This window comes from Macrobrachium rosenbergii, chromosome 51 (genome assembly GCF_040412425.1).
Source record: "Macrobrachium rosenbergii isolate ZJJX-2024 chromosome 51, ASM4041242v1, whole genome shotgun sequence".
NCBI classification, from domain to species: domain Eukaryota; kingdom Metazoa; phylum Arthropoda; class Malacostraca; order Decapoda; family Palaemonidae; genus Macrobrachium; species Macrobrachium rosenbergii.
This window is the reverse complement of record NC_089791.1, coordinates 44,772,383-44,789,046: the sequence shown is the minus strand read 5'-3', so window position 1 is coordinate 44,789,046 and position 16,664 is coordinate 44,772,383. Positions and strand designations below refer to the sequence as shown.

General features: G+C 35.9%; 1 protein-coding gene across 10 annotated transcripts in view; it reads left to right on the top strand.

Moving 5' to 3' along the window:
• LOC136833353 (protein FAM135A) overlaps window positions 1–16,664 on the top strand; it is a 302,262-nt gene that overhangs the window by 215,767 nt on the left and 69,831 nt on the right. The gene's annotated exons all lie outside the window — the stretch shown is intronic.

The following is a 16,664-nucleotide window of genomic DNA, read 5'->3' as shown; positions in this document are numbered from 1 at the left end:
GAATTCCCGTCTTGTTTGGAATTCCCATTTAAACTCATGTTTATTCTCATCTATTTGCTTTGGCTGTTGGGAATTAATTTTTTTTTTTCATTGGCTTGTTTTTGACTTCTTGATTTGTTTCTGATTTTTTGGAATAAATCACTTTTTATGGTCATTGGTCTGTTTATGATTGCTTGAATGAAAACGTTTTGTGGTCATTGATTTGGTTATGATTTTTTGGAGTAAGAACTTTTTGAGATCATTGATTTGTTTGTGATTTTTTAGAATAAATAACTTTTTGTGGTCATTGATTTGTTTGTGATTGATTGAATGAGAACGCTTTGTGGTCATTGATTTGGTTATGATTTTTTGGAGTATGAGCTTTTTGAGGTCATTGATTTGTTTGTGATTTTTTGGAATAAATAACTTTTTGTGGTCATTAATTTGTTTGTGATTGTTTGGAATAAGAACTTTTGAGGTAATTGATTTGTGATTTTTTGGAATTAATAACTTTTTTGTGGTGATTGATTTGTTTATGATTGCATGGAATAAGAACTTTTCGAGGTCACTGATTTTTTGTGATTTTTTGGAATGAATAATTTTTGTGGTTATTGATTTGTTTGTGATTGATTGAATGAGAACGCTTTGTGGTCATTGATTTGGTTATGATTGTTTGGAGCAAGAACTTTTTGAGGTCATTGATTTGTTGTGATTTTTTGGAATAAATAACTTTTTGTGGTCATTGATTTGTTTGTTATTGTTTGGAATAAGAATTTTTTGAGGTCTTTGATTTGTGATTTTTTGGAATAAATAACTTTTTGTGGTCACTGATTTGTTTATATTGTTTGGAATAAGAACTTTTTGAGGTCACTGATTTTTTTGTGATTTTTGGAATAAATAACTTTTTGTGGTCTTTGATATGTTTATGATTGTTTGGAATAAGAACTTTTTGTGGTCACTGATTTTTTGTGATTTTTGGAATAAATAACTTTTTGTGATCATTGCTTTGTTTATAATTGTTTGGAATAAGAACTTTTTGAGTCACTGATTTTTTTGCGATTTTTTGAAATAAATAACTTTCTGTGGTCATTGATTTGTTTATGATTGTTTGGAATAAGAACTTTCCTGGTCACTGATTTGTTTATGCTTGGAATAAGAACTTTTTGTTGATGCTCATTGATTTGATTACAACCGCAAGGAATGACCAAAGGTACAGGCAACGATCATTGTTCAGCTGTGCATGTTCCCAAGCTTGATCAAACGTGGACGCTAGGGAACCTGGCATGCCGGTAACTTAATAGAGGAAACTCGTCGGCGTCTTAACATTTTATTTCCTTCGTTAGACCCTTAATGGGTTGTTTTTTCCTGTTGTCGCCTGCTTTAAACTTTGGCTTGTGGTCGCTGATTTGGTTATGACCGCTCGGTAAACTTGTTTGTTTGTGGAAAGTGATTTATTTATGACTGTTAGGAGTTACAAAGATTATAGGTCATTTTTAGTTTTCTGTAAAGGAAAACCGTTGAGTGGCTATGTTTCTGTCCGTCCGCACTTTTGCTGTCCGCCATCAGATCTTAAAAACTACTGAGGCTAGAGGACTGCAAATTGGTATGTTGATCATCCAGCCTCCAATCATCAAACATACGAAATTGCAGCCCTCTCGCCTCAATAGTTTTTATTTTCATTTAAGGTTGAAGTTAGCCATTGATCGTGCGCCTGGCACCGCTGTAGGTGCCAACAACACAGACCACCACCTGGCCGTGGCTGAAAGTTTCATGGGCCGTGGCTGAGAGTTTCATACAGCATTATACGCTGTACAGGAAACTCGTTTGCACCGAAGAAACCTCGGTGCATATTTTACTCATTTGAGATAGTAACTGCTGTACCTGGTCTAAAGTCTAGTCAGTTATGAAATGAGAAAATCGGATATGCTTCTCAGAATGGTGATAGACAAAGCTCGGCCCTCTTTCTGGTCACACATTCACAAATGCCTGAATGGAAAGCCGACGTTTTGATAAACCAATTCCTTTTTTATTCTTCTTCTTGTTCAGTCTCTGCCATTGGAGCGATTGATTTAAAAAGTTCTCTTGTTTGCAAACCCTCACTGAAGAATCTATTTCGATAATCACACTTATTGTCAACTAATTTCTGTCAGAGGAAGTGGTTCTGAAAAAAAGTCCCAGACTTAGAGAATTTTTAGTTTATTCGTTAAAAAGAAATGAGTATTTGTTTTTTTTATATTCTTTTGGCATTGTTTGTAATTAACACGTAACTAAAAGGGTAGGATTGGTGCACTGAAGTGGCGTAGGGGTTGTAGTCTGCGTGAATAAGGTAAAGGTAACAATAGGATAATTAAGATTACTAATAATGGTAACACTTGACTGTAAGAAAAAAAAATAGCCTTCGCTTTAATAGACGTAGTAGGAAAAATTCACTGTAAATCGATTTCCAGCTCTCTCTCTCTCTCTCTCTCTCTCTCTCTCTCTCTCTCTCTCTCTCTCTCTCTCTAATTTTATAGAATGAATCTGAAAAGTATTGGATTTTCTGTAATGAGTCTTCGATACACGGAAGTTTATTGTTGGGCGCAAGAAAAATAAAGTTTATATTAAAAAACAATTACTGATTTTTTCATTGTGAAGGAAATATTGCAGTTTTGCACTTTTATGTTTTCTTGTGAAATACTGAAGTCTGCTTTTATCCACTTCATATTTTTTAATCTTTTTTTTCTCGGTTTTATAGTTTTACAAGAAAAGACGCATTTCGGGAATACTATTACTACCCAATTACTAATACTACTACAGCTATTACTGCTATTACTACTACTACTATTTATAGCAGTAAATAAGATAACTTTGAAAGTAAAATCTTTCCAGTACACTTGCCAAACATTTCGGCAAAGAGACCAAAGCATAGTTTCTCTCTCATAGCAGCACCACAATCTCTCTCTCTCTCTCTCTCTCTCTCTCTCTCTCTCTCTCTCTCTCTCTCTCTCTCTCTCTCTGATATTTTTATTTCTTCCTGACTTTCTTCTGCCGACTGCCGTAGCGACAGAGTTATTATGTTGTACGAAGGACCTCGTAAGTTAACCCGAAAACGGATTATGAGTTCGCATGCCACGGGCCCGGCGTCATTAGGACACCCTCACCCCCTCACACCGTCTTTCCGTCCCCCCTTCTCCTTCTCTTCCCCTTTCCTTCCATACTCTCTGTTCATTCCCCTCTTCTCTCTTAACCCTGTAGAGACCCTTCTCCCCCTTCTTTCACCTTCCCTTAACTGTCTCCTCTTCCCTTTTCCCTCCCCCACTCTCCCTCCGTTCCTCTAAGCGTGTTCCCTTTTACCTGTTCCTTTTTCGTCCTTCTTTTCTCCTCTCTGTTTCTGTTCTTCTCCGCTTCACCCCCTCCTCTACCTTTTCTTCCCATTTCCCCTTCCCTGGCCCTCCTCCCCTCATTTCCTCTTTAGCCTTTCCTCAATCTCTTATCTTATTCCCCTCAGTTCCCCCCAACTCTTCCTTATCTTCTCCCATTTTCCTTTCTATCCTTCTCACTGTATCCCCTTTTCCATCCCCCCCCCAGTTTCCTCCCCTCTCCCAACCATTTCCCCTTCTCTCCCGCCATCCCCCTCTCTCTCATACCTCGTCCATAACTCTCCTCATCACTTTCATTCTCCCTCACTCCCCCAACTTTCTTTTTTCCTCTTCCCCTCACCCCACCCCCTCCCCTCACTCCTCCCCTTCCCCCTCACTCTCCTCCTTCCCCTCTTTCTCCTCCCCCCTCTCCCCACCCATTCTTTTCACTCCTCCCCTTCCCCTCACTCTCCTCCCCTCACCCACCCATTCCTTTCACTCCTCCCCTCCCCCTCACTCTCCTCTCCTCACCCCACCCATTCCCTTCTCTCCTCCCCTTTCCTCGCCCACCCACCTTTACTCCTCCCCTCTACCTCCCCTCCTCTCCTCACCCCACCCATTCCCTTCTCTCCTCCTTTTCCCTCGCCCACCCACTCCTTTCACTCCTCCCCTTCCTATCACTCTCTCCCACCTCCAACACCCTCCCTTCTATCCTCTCCTTCCCCTCATCCACCCACTCCTTTCACTCCTCCCCTTCCTATCACTCTCCTCCCCTTACTTCACCCACTCCCTTCTATCCTCTCCTTCCCCTCACTCTCCTCCCCTCGCTCCACCCGCTCCCTTCTCTCCTCCCCTTACCCTTACTCTCCTCCCCTCTCCCCAATCACTTTCCTCCCCTCGCCCCACTCACTCTTTCACTCCTCCCCTTCCCCTCACCCTCCTCCCAAAGGTAGCAAAATGGCGGAGGGGTCGAGTAGGAATTCGCTCGTGGTGTAACACTATTCTCCTTTTTTCTTCCCTTCTTTGAATCACACGCTTTTACAAATAATGGAATTTTTACGATGGCAGTTAAGGCTTTTCATGGCGCTGTTAGACAGAGCGTGACTGCAGGATTCCGGTCCTAGTTTTTTCCTTCGTTATTGTATTGTTACAAAGTCGCGTTAAATAGCGTATTTGCCTAGATGCGTATTTGATATATGTTTATATACAGTATATGCATGTATATGCATTATATATATATATATATATATATATATATATATATATATATATATATATATATATACATACTATATACTCTCTCTAATATATATATATATACAATATATAATATATATTATATACGGTATATATACACCATCTTTGCGTATGTTCATCTACTGTATATGTTTAATTTTTTTATATACGTATATATTGTGTGTATATGTGTGTGTGTGCAGCTAATTGCGCAAGATCGATTGCATGTCCGCTTTATTACACGTTTAATGTACTTTGTCCACAGACTTCCGTTCCTGTAATTTGTGCGTCGGTTTCTCATCCTGAATTTTGTTTTCCCTTGTAATCAGTATTTTCTCGCTTATTACAGTCTCTGTCTCTCTCTCTCAGTTAGGTTGACACGCAAGGAGTAGATTTTGTGGGTCATGCTCCATGAAATGGACAGCCGAACTCCTCGTGATTTCTTTGTGCTGTTTGGCCCAGGCATGAAACGAGGTGATTTTCGGTCTTTTGAATCTCGTTAACTTTTGTTTGTTCGCTCGTTTTGCTTTGGATTTCTCGTGCTCTGTTGAGTTCCGTTGTCTTATGCGGTGAGTTGATAGCCTTGGAAAGCGTTCTCGTGATTGTTGTTATTGTTGTTGTTCGAACTTTCAACACCCCACCCCCACCTGGCCCGCCCGCGCGCCCCGAGTGATTTCCGGACTCTCACAGGACCGACACGAAGGATAATTTTTGAAATGAGAGATGAAGACTGGAGAAGGGTAAAGGCAGTTTTTTTTTTTACCCGGGGCGGGTGAAATTGTTATTAATGCCGTCAGTGAACCTCACGCGTTTCACTGTATGCATTACTTAACGTTCTTTGCAGTGTCCCTTCGGCCCTTAACTGCGACCCCTGTCATTCCTTTTACTGAAGATCCGTTCATATTCTCTTTCTTCCGTCTTACTTTCCACCCCTCTCCTAACAATTGTTTTCTAGTGAGACTTAGAGGTTTTCCTCCTGTTACACCTTTCAAACCTTTCTACTCTCAATTTCCGTTTCAGCACTGAATGACCTCATAGGTCCCAGCGCTTGGCCTTTGTCCTCAGTTTTATATTCCATTCCTTCCATTCCGATAATTTTTTTAAATGAGAGGAAGGTAAAGTTGAAGGAGTTGGTCAGCAAAGGGAAAGGATGAAAAGTCACAGGAAGAGACCTATTCAGACGATGGCAGAAGGGTCGCTGCAAAGTAAACTTTCTAACGCCTACAGTGTGCCTCAGCAAGCACAGTTTAGGATGTACCCTCACAGATAGCCTTATGAAATTTCAGTTTGTTGAGAAGTTTGTGTTGGAAGTTGATAAGAAGTTGGTAGTAGTTGTATTGTAATTAACGTTATGAAATATATGTATATATATATATATATATATATATATATATATAATATATATATATATATATATATATATATATATATATATATATATATATATATATAATATGTATATATATGGAGAGAGAAGAGAGATTTCACTGTCTATCCAATTCATTCTTAGCAGGAATAAAAGCGTCCTTTTACGTTCTCTGATTTAGAACTTCAGTTTCTATGCAATGCCTCCATAAATATATGGACCCTGCTGTCTTACGCAGTGAATCCAGTGATGGCATGTACTTCACTTCTTAGGCTTGATTTAATGTCTGTGTGGTTGCGTACGTTTGTTTTTATGTGTGTGTGTGTGTGTCTGTGTGTATATGAATAAAGGCATGGAATTGTGCAAATGTCAGAGTTTTTCAGTAATGCCAAATTTATTCCCTTAAGTTGGCTCTTGTAATTATTAACTGTAGCAACAGATTTAATCTCTCTCTCTCTCTCTCTCTCTCTCTCTCTCTCTCTCTCTCTCTCTCTCTCTCTCATAAAATTTTAAAGGTTTAGAATGTGGCAAATCAGCATTGCTAATAGTTTATTTCATAGATTAGTTGCATCAGTACTTTGTTACATAATAACTGTAGAAGTTATTTTATTGAATAAAATGTTAACAGGATTAGTTAAAAATTACCGCGTTAAACAATAATGGGAATGGTAATATTTATCGCATGAAATATTAGTATTGGTAATTGTGTGATATGAGATATTTATAATGGTAACTGCGTAGGCTACCTAAGACATTAGTAGTAAAGTTACATAAAATGGTAATAGTAGTAAAATTAGAATGAAAATAGTAATAGTAGTAAATTTAGAGTAGAAATATTAACTTTAGTAAATTTAGAGTAAGAATAGTAATAGTCAAAATAATGGTATTAATTTCAGAATTAAAGTTAGAACTAGTAGCAGTAATTTCATCACGGAAAGTATTATTGGTAATACTGCTATTTTTCTACGTCAAGTAAATCCTGTAATTAAAATTTTACTTCAGGAAATTTTTTCTCTCCAGACTATGACTTACGCAGAAGCAAAGAACAATAATCTACGCATATGAATAATTGTCAGTACTTTTGCCCAGTTGTTAGATATCGCCTGACGGTACATAATTAGAGCGCGAATAACGACTAAAGTACCGCTTACCGAGAAACGGAATCGGTACTGTGGTGCTAATTACGATGAAACTTTGACGTGAACCCAGAAAGAAAGCGGGTAATGTTTGCCCCGCTACACCTGAGCTACACCCCTGGGTTACACCCCTGAGTTACACCTGACTTACACCTGAGGTTACCTGTGGTGGAAGGGGAGACCGTAAGAGGAACAATGGTGGGTGTGGTGGAGGAAGAGGGGAGAGCAGTGCGGAATAAAGGTATTAAGAGAGGGTGGATAGATAGAGGGGAATAACGAGGAGGAATAAGAGGGAGGTAAATATAGGTAAAGGAGAGGGAATAGATAAATGGGAGTAACGGGGAGGAGGAAGAGGGAGGAAATGGTGGGGAATGAGGGCACTAGGAGAGGGGAATACCTTGGGAGAATAAGAGGGAGGACAAGGTAATGGGAGAGGGGAATAGATAAAGGGGAATAACGGGGAGGAGGAAGATGGATGATAAGTGGGGAATAAAGGTAATGGGAGAGGGGAATAGGTAAAGGAGAATGACTGCGAGGAACAAGAGGGATGACAAGAGGGGAATGGGTGTTACCAAAGGGGAATAACCGGGAGGAATAAGAGGGAGGACATGTGAGGAATATAGGTAATGGGAGAGGGGAATAAATAAAGTGGAATAACGGGGAGGAGGAAGAGGGAGGACATGTGAGGAATGAAGGTATTAGGAGAGGGGAATAGATGAAGGGGAATAACGGGGAGGAAGAAGAGGGAGGACATACGGGGAATACAGGTATTAGGAGAGGAGAGTAACGGAAAGGAATATGAGATAGGACAAGGGGTATTAGAAGATGCGAATGGAAGGGAATAACGTAGATGAATAAGAGGGATGACATGTGGGGAATAAAAGTATCAGGAGAGGGGAATAAAAGGGAATAATGGGGAAGAGGAAGAGGAAAGGATTAGTGCGGAATACAGGTAGAGGGGAAAGAGGGTGAGGGCAAGAAGTAGGGGTAAAGGTACATAGGCTAGATGAGGGTGTGTGTCCAGGAGGACTGCGTGAGTGGTGCAAGGGGGATTTGGGAGGGGGAGAAAGAGGATTGAGGGGGGGCAAGGAAAGACCATAGGGCTGTGTTGGTGTATCTCGGTCACGTGTCTCTGTCTTCATGCTTTTGTTTGATCTTTCTCTGTTGTTAGTGACTTATTTTCCTTGCGTTCAATGTATAAAATTGAAATTATGAAAATATATATATATATATATATATATATATATATATATATCTATATATATATATATATATATATATATATATATAAATATTTATATATATGTGTGTGTGTGTATGTGTGTGTGTATATATATATGTGTGTGTTACATATATAATATATATATATACACTGTTATATACTATTACCAAATGCCTTAGTGATGGTCGTTGATTTAAAAGAGGGACAATAAGAACCATTCGATCTTACTCAGTCTCCCAAGTTGCGCTCACTCCCTGATCAGTAAAGCTCGATGGAGCTATTCAGTAACTCAGCCAGTGTCGGCCCAGTCCTTGGCCCTAATAAGCAAAATCAAAGCAAACTTGCTCTGTTGGAATTAAAGATTTATTTTGTTTACTGAAGAAGGTTTTTTTGGGAGGAGGACAAGCAAAAGGCCACCAGCACCAGCAAGGCCCTTTTGTCCGGAGACAATGGGCGCAATGCGATTCTCTTTTGTCCGAGGGCGTCGCGCGGTGAGGCTCGGCACCGCCGACGTCCCTCGCGCGGTTTTGCCTTCTCGGGTTTTATATATACCCCGCCCATAACCCTCTTCCACCTCCCCCTCCTAGCCTCTCCCATTCCATAATGGAACCCATACTACTCGTATTTGGTGTTACAGTACATATAGAGTATGAATAATGGAAGTGCGTTGCTCTCTCTCTCTCTCTCTCTCTCTCTCTCTCTCTCTCTCTCTCTCTCTCTCTCTCTCTCTCTTTCGTAATGCAAGAGGTAGCGCCCTGCTGAAAGCTAAGTGGACCAGTCCTCGATCTAGGAAAGAGGAAGAAACAATATACGCACGATTCCTCAAAGTGCAATAAGCCTCTGTTGACCAATAACGTGAATTATGCATCTCGATGTTAGCTGACTGTTGTGGGTCGTAGTTTGCTGTTGAGAGAGAAGAGGAAGAAAAGGAGAGTAAATATGTAAATGTTTTCCTTCGTATCGTAATTTTGAACAACTGAAACACCCCTGTGGTTGAAACCTTTCGTCAGATATTTATCAGTTTACCTTTACTCTTCTTTCATTTCCTCTCTCTCTCTCTCTCTCTCTCTACTCTCACTCTCTGTGTGTATTAGTTTGTGTGTATATATATATATATATATATATATATATATATATATATATATATATATATATATATATATATATATACATATATATATATATATATAATATATATTTGATTATAATCACTTTTGTGCATAATTCATTTACCACATTACCACAATGGCTTGAATTAAAGTCGAAACCGGTCAAGAACTACACCCTGTCTCTTATTTTTCACCTGTGGTAATGTGTGATATATAGACTATATATATATGTATATATATATATATATATATATATATATATATATATATACAGTATATATAGTATATTATATATATAATGTTCTTGTGCAAGAGTGTTAGGTAATATTATTAAACTTACGTGTCATTCGTTTATTTTGCTATTGCCGGCGAATGTGACACCCCCTTAATTATGCGTCAATAAAAGCTTATTTATGAAACTTTCAAACAAAACGGACTGAAAAATCCATAGAACTTCTGTATAGAAGAGTTAATTATTTAGCTTTCATGGATATTTTACTTATGAATCGTAATTATTATTATTATTGTTATTATTGTTGTTGTTGTTGTTGTTGTTGTTGTTGTTGTTGTTGTTGTTGTTGCTGAGAATTAAAAGCCACAATGGTGTTAAATATATTTATGTAGAGTTAAAAATATCGTCTTTAACTCTGTACGTAAATATTTTTAACACCATTGTGGCTTTTAATTCTCGATATTATAGCCTCGTTACAGAGTCGCCTTCTTTCATTATTATTATTATTATTATTATTATTATTATTATTATTATTATTATTATTATTAAAGCACTAAAGCACTTATACGTACAATCTGGAACTCGGCATAAAATACGAAAACCATTGCTTAGACATGTTATTAGCGCTGGCTGCAGTTTTTTGAGTAAAGTATTTGGAGAATGCCTTAGCGTCAAACGATGTAATATATGCTTCCTAATTAATCTTGGCAAATTAATTGTTTTTCCCTCCTTTTTCAAGAGACCGAGACAGACATGACTGGCCTAATCTAACTCAGTTACTATAAGAAAACAGCATTAATCGAATTCTCAAATTATTACAAACCCGAATCTTGGAGAGAGAGAGAGAGAGAGAGAGAGAGAGAGAGGTGGTTCAGTGCCTCAGAAAACATAAAAGAAGTCAGAGAATTTTTTTCACTTTGGAAGTGATTAAGTAATTCGTCATTAATCAATGGTCTAGCTAGATAAGGGTATTAAGTAACCCATCCTATCAGTTTTTACAGTAAGAATAATTCACATGCAGTTTACCATCGGCCCTAGTTCCTCATTGGCTGGAGTCTGATATCGTATTTCGCCTTCTTTTCCTAGGCGCATGTTCGATTCTGGCCGGCCAATGAAGAATTAGGAGGAATTACTTGGTGATAGAAATTCATTTCTCGGTATAATGTGGTTCGGATTCCACAATAAGCTGTAGGTCCCGTTGCTAGGTAACCAACTGGTTCTTAGCCACGTAAAATAAGTCTAATCCTTCGGGCCAGCCCTAGGAGAGCTGGTAATCTGCTCAGTGGTATGGTTAAACTAAGGTATACTCAACTTAACTTTACCATCGGCCTTCGTAAAAATCTACAGATACAGGGCCATCTTTTGGGATGAAATAAACACCGACAAACACATTTAGATTATAGAAAAATGCTATAGATATCTCGTGCGAAGGCTGATGGTAAAAGGCATGTGAATTAAATTTCAATGCAGAGTATGCATCTCTAGATTTTTATAGTTGATGTATAGTAGTCTATTCTCACACTGTTATATAAGTATATATGTATGTATGTATGTATGTATGAATCTATATTTATATATACATGTAAATATACATATATGTATATATACTGCATATACAGTATAAATATATGTGAATATATATATATATATATATATATATATATATATATATATATATATATATATATATATATATATATATATAGTATATATGTGTGTATATATATATTCACAGTATATATATGTGTATGTATATATATATATATATATATATATATATATATATATATATATATATATATATATATATATATAAATATATATATAAATATATATATATATATATATTGTATGGATTCATAACGTGGCTCGGTGCTGGCGTGCTGATCTAGGCGTGAATGGCTGACGGAGGGAGCTGAATTGGGAAGATGAAAGGCATAATAGCAACTTCATCCCCTAAGGGCTATTAGTAAGCCTGAAGCTATACCGATCTTACGCCAACATTCTAAAAGAGAAAATACTTATAAAGTATAATTTTTAAAATGTATAATTTTAAAGTTTGTATATATATATATATATATATATATATATATATATATATATATATTATATACACATATATAAATATATATAAAATTTTCAAGTTTCTATCTTCTAGAAAAAAGCTGTAAATTAATTCCCTGAAGTTTTCCTTAGAATAAGTAATTTTGTTTTAAATAGAATTAAGAGATTTGAACAAATTACTTTTATGGATTAAGTGTAAGCGAGAAGGCATTAGACTCTCTTAGCAACAGCCACAGAATAGAATACCGATATGTAAATTGGCACAAGAAGAACCGTTGAGAGGAAAATGAAAAAAATAAATGAAACCTATAACTAAAAAAAAAAAAAGAAATTTAAATTAGCAACAAATCTCATAATTCTGTTGTGACACTAACTTAGAATCTGGCAACCCCAAAATGAGTGGGTCAAGGGAACACACAGGGAAATATAAAAGCCGAGAAAATAATTAGGCAAGGGAGAGGATGCTTGGGTGTCCCTTCAAGCAAACTGAAATGAGCAAGATATATATGCGGGCAGAAGGAGGCGTCTCGTCTAGACATATGAATATGCACAGCTGTAATATCATCTTCACGCTGTAAGCTTAGTATACAGGGTCGGAGGATAGACGAAATCTTTCTTTTTATTATTATTTTGTTGTTACAGTTTCGTGGGAAAATGGTGACAAACAATGGAGTTTTATAGCATTTGGTTATCATCATCTTGATACACGGCTTTACCCCAAGTAGATTGTGTTAGGAGGAAAACTGAAATTCGTGCGTGCTCGTGCTTTGCTGACACTGCCTTAGCGGATATGGGAGATTTCTGTTTTACAACATAGAAGCATATTAGCTATTCTTGGCTGCAAGTGTTGGCTGATTTTCACCCTTATCATTGATTAGTTCTCGCTCTAATTATTGACTGATTTTTCACAAACATTACCAAAGTTTTTCATCCATATTGGCTACTTTTTCTCACCAATATCAACTGATTTTTTGCCATCTGTAGTGACAACCATTACCAAAATTGTCTACGTTCAACTCACTATACTGACTTCGTTTTCTCGCCAACATTGAGGTGCTTTTGAAGATTTAAACGGCGAGGGAATAAAAATCGACAGTAAATATGCTTATTTGAGACGCCTTCTTTCTCATTTCATAAATAGTTGAAAGATGTTTGTTCACAGTGCCACAATTCGCTTGGCAGGCTTCGCGCTTTCGTATGCTGACGTCAAAAAAGAGACTTGCCCACAACTGGGTTAGGAAGATATCGCGTCTGTATGATGTTCTTGTACTTGAAAGGAAAATTATTTTGAATCATAAAAATTGTTTGCCATCATGGACCGAGAAAAGAGGCGAAATTAAATTTAAGAGATGTATATATGGTATATATATATATATATATATATATATATATATATATGTCTGTATATATATATATATATATATATATATATATATATATATATATATATATATATATAATATATGTGTGTGTGTGTGTGTGTCTGTTTGTCTGTCTGTCTGTCTGTCTGTATATATATATATATATATATATATATATATATATATATATATATATATATATATATATATATATATATATATATATATATATATATATACATATTTAAATATATACATATTTAAATTATATATATATATATATATATATATATATATATATATATATGTGTGTGTGTGTGTGTGTGTGTACATATATGTATATGTATGCATGTGTGTATTCTCCTTCCCAATCTTGTCCTCCCATTTTTTAAATTTAATTTTCAAGGTTTGACTATATAATACTGCTTGACAGCTGGTGATATAAAAAGAACGTCTAGATCCGGGGAAGGGGAGCTCGGGAATCAGTAATAATAAATACACTGAATCTTGGGAGAAAGAATAGAGGAACATGGTTGTGGGTTGCTGTGCCAGGCTGAGCGTCGTTTATGAGTGGAGAAAGTAACGGGTGGCAAATTCGATTTGAAATGTCAAAAGCCGAATCCTCCTGGCATTTCCTCGCTCCGTCCCTTTAGTGTTTTCTCGAGAGCTTTAAATAAGAGTCACGAACGAGGAATGCACGTGGAGACATTCACGAAAAGACATACTTTCGTTAATGTTCCGTGAACTCTTTGTGCATGCAATTTGTCTCGAATGTATGGACGGAGAGTGATGTCTGGGTTTATACAGGAAGCCGCAGGCTGTCATGTCACGTTATCAAAGTTGGCGTGTGCGTGTGTGTGTGTGTGTGTGTGTGTGTATTAGTTTGTTTTTATATAACATATATATATATATATATATATATATATATATATATATATATATATATATATATATAGCTATATGTGTGTATATGTATATAGGAGAGAGAGAGAGAGAGAGAGAGAGAGAGAGAGAGAGAGAGAGAGAGAGAGGTGGCAGGATTTGGCCACAATGACGACCTAGCTCCTCAATTTTCTGATGTGTTTGGAAGACATTTTCACTGAAAGCCTTGAAATAGGACAACAAAAATAACTGAAGCATCCCGCCTTTTCTAGTTGAAATTCGAATGCATATATATACGTCCGCGAAACTTGAGGCTAGTACTGACCCATTGCACAACTGAATGAGACTGAAATTTTATTTCAGCTCTTACGAATTCAGATACGATTTCATTACAGTTGGAATAAACTCGTCCACTCCATGTTGACGTGATCAAAACGTGTCTGCTCGCCATTATCTTTGTGTATATATATCTTCTTCTTCTTCTTCTTTTAACGTGCTTATATATATATATATATATATATATATATATATATATATATATATATATATATATATATATATATATATATTTATATATTTATATATATCGATCAATTGCCAGAAGAGTGACACAACTGAAAAAATGTGTTTTTTGAGTTATTGATACTTGCAGATAGCCCGCTCTTTGTTTAATATTGTGGTAAAAACGTCTTATTTGTATTTGTAATACGAACCGCTAGAGGGCATGACATGTCACTATTACACTATAGAGAGTTTTAAGCTTTAAAATGCTTCTCCTGAAAAATAGCAATTTTTTAGTTATGTCACTCTTCTGGCAAAGGAGCGAATTATATAACTATACACACACACACACACACATATATATATATATGTGTGTGTGTGTGTATGTATGTATATATACACGCACGCAAGCACAAAATCCTAAATATAAATAAAATGTAGGAGCCAATGGAATCCCCCATCAATTTATGAAGTTACTTAAGGACCCATCCCTTTTGTTTTGCCGTCCCTTGTATCCTTGTCAGAACGCTGACAGCTGTCCTTCATCTCGGAAGCATTCTATTATTCACCCTCTCCTCGGTAAGGTCGACTGCCCTAATCTCTAATCACCGTTCTTACAGCGTTCTCTCTCGAGTGGAGACTTGATTTATACCCGAAACTTATTTCTTTGTGCTCTGATGATCTCTCGAATTATACCAAGCACTTATTTTTTTATGCTATTTAGATCTCTATGTATGTGTATAATCCTTATATTAGGGTTCTTTTAAGATCTCTGAATATACACTATTTGAGAAATCTGGATTTATAGCCAGTAGCTATCTCCCGATTCTCTTATAGAGTCCTTGCTTTTACCTAATACTTACTTTATTATGCTCTGCATGTCAGAATTTTTTTTCTTTTGGTTATCACCAGATTTCCATGTATATATATGATACTTAAAAAATATCAAATTTCGTGCCATTCCTTTATTTAACGGTGTTCTGAATATCCTTCGAGCCATACCTATATTTATTGTTTAATGTTTTAAAGATTTCTGATATTGTATAGGTTCCATCAGAACCAATATGTCCCTTACAGTTAAAAGATGTTGAGATATGTACATAATACGTACAATTTCTCCAGATTAGCAGATAATGCCAAGTAGCATATTTTTTCTGGTGCTCTCAGGCTCTTAGACAGCACCTTAAACCACCTATATGGAAGTATTAGGAAAACGCTTGAAGGCCTCTCGCCTTTCTCCATCGCGGTCATTACTCCGAACTTTGAAAGGTGCATGATCTGGCACTTGGAAACCGTAAAGTTCATGACAGCTTGGCTGAAACTTCCTTCCAATGACTCGGTGGTATCTGGCATTGATTTCAGACTCGTCATTTGCTCGCTATACTTTGTCATTAGGTTAATGATAATCCGTAGGATTCTCCGCGAGCAGGACTTTTAACCAGATCTATATTAATCCTTCTAAGAAAAACATACTGTATTTGCATTATCGTATATAGTTTGCAAATGTCGAATAACGGTTAATGACAACGATGATGGAAACCGTTCAATCAAATATATATATAAATATATATATATATATATATAGTTATTGTTACATGTTTACAGTCTTATCACCTTCAAAGTATTCTCCATTTGAAGCAATATCCAGATGTTTTCCACTGTTGAAAGCAATTCTGGAACTCTTATATATATGAACCTCTTCAACGTCTGCAAAATAGTTTAGGGGCAAGATATAAATGAATGAAGAAAGCCCTCAAAGGAAACCGTTTTGCAGACGTTGAAGAGGTTCAGAAGAAAACGACGGAGTCATTAAAAGCCATAAAATCACAAAGTTAATGTGTATGTGTATATATATAAACATGTAATATAACTATATATATATATATATATATATATATATATATATATATATATATATATATATATATATATATATATATATATATATATATATATATATATATATATATATATATATATATTTATTATATAAATACCATAAAAATAAATAATGTGTATGTGTATATATATATATATATATATATATATATATATATATATATATATATATATATATATATATATATATCTATATATATATCTATATATATATATATATATATATAATGCATTGTCTTTTACTTTCCAATTTGAACTAATCTTTGAATTGAAATTTGAAATTCAAATTGTATATTTTTATAACCTTATTTTACGACTACTTTTATTTATCAATTCCTG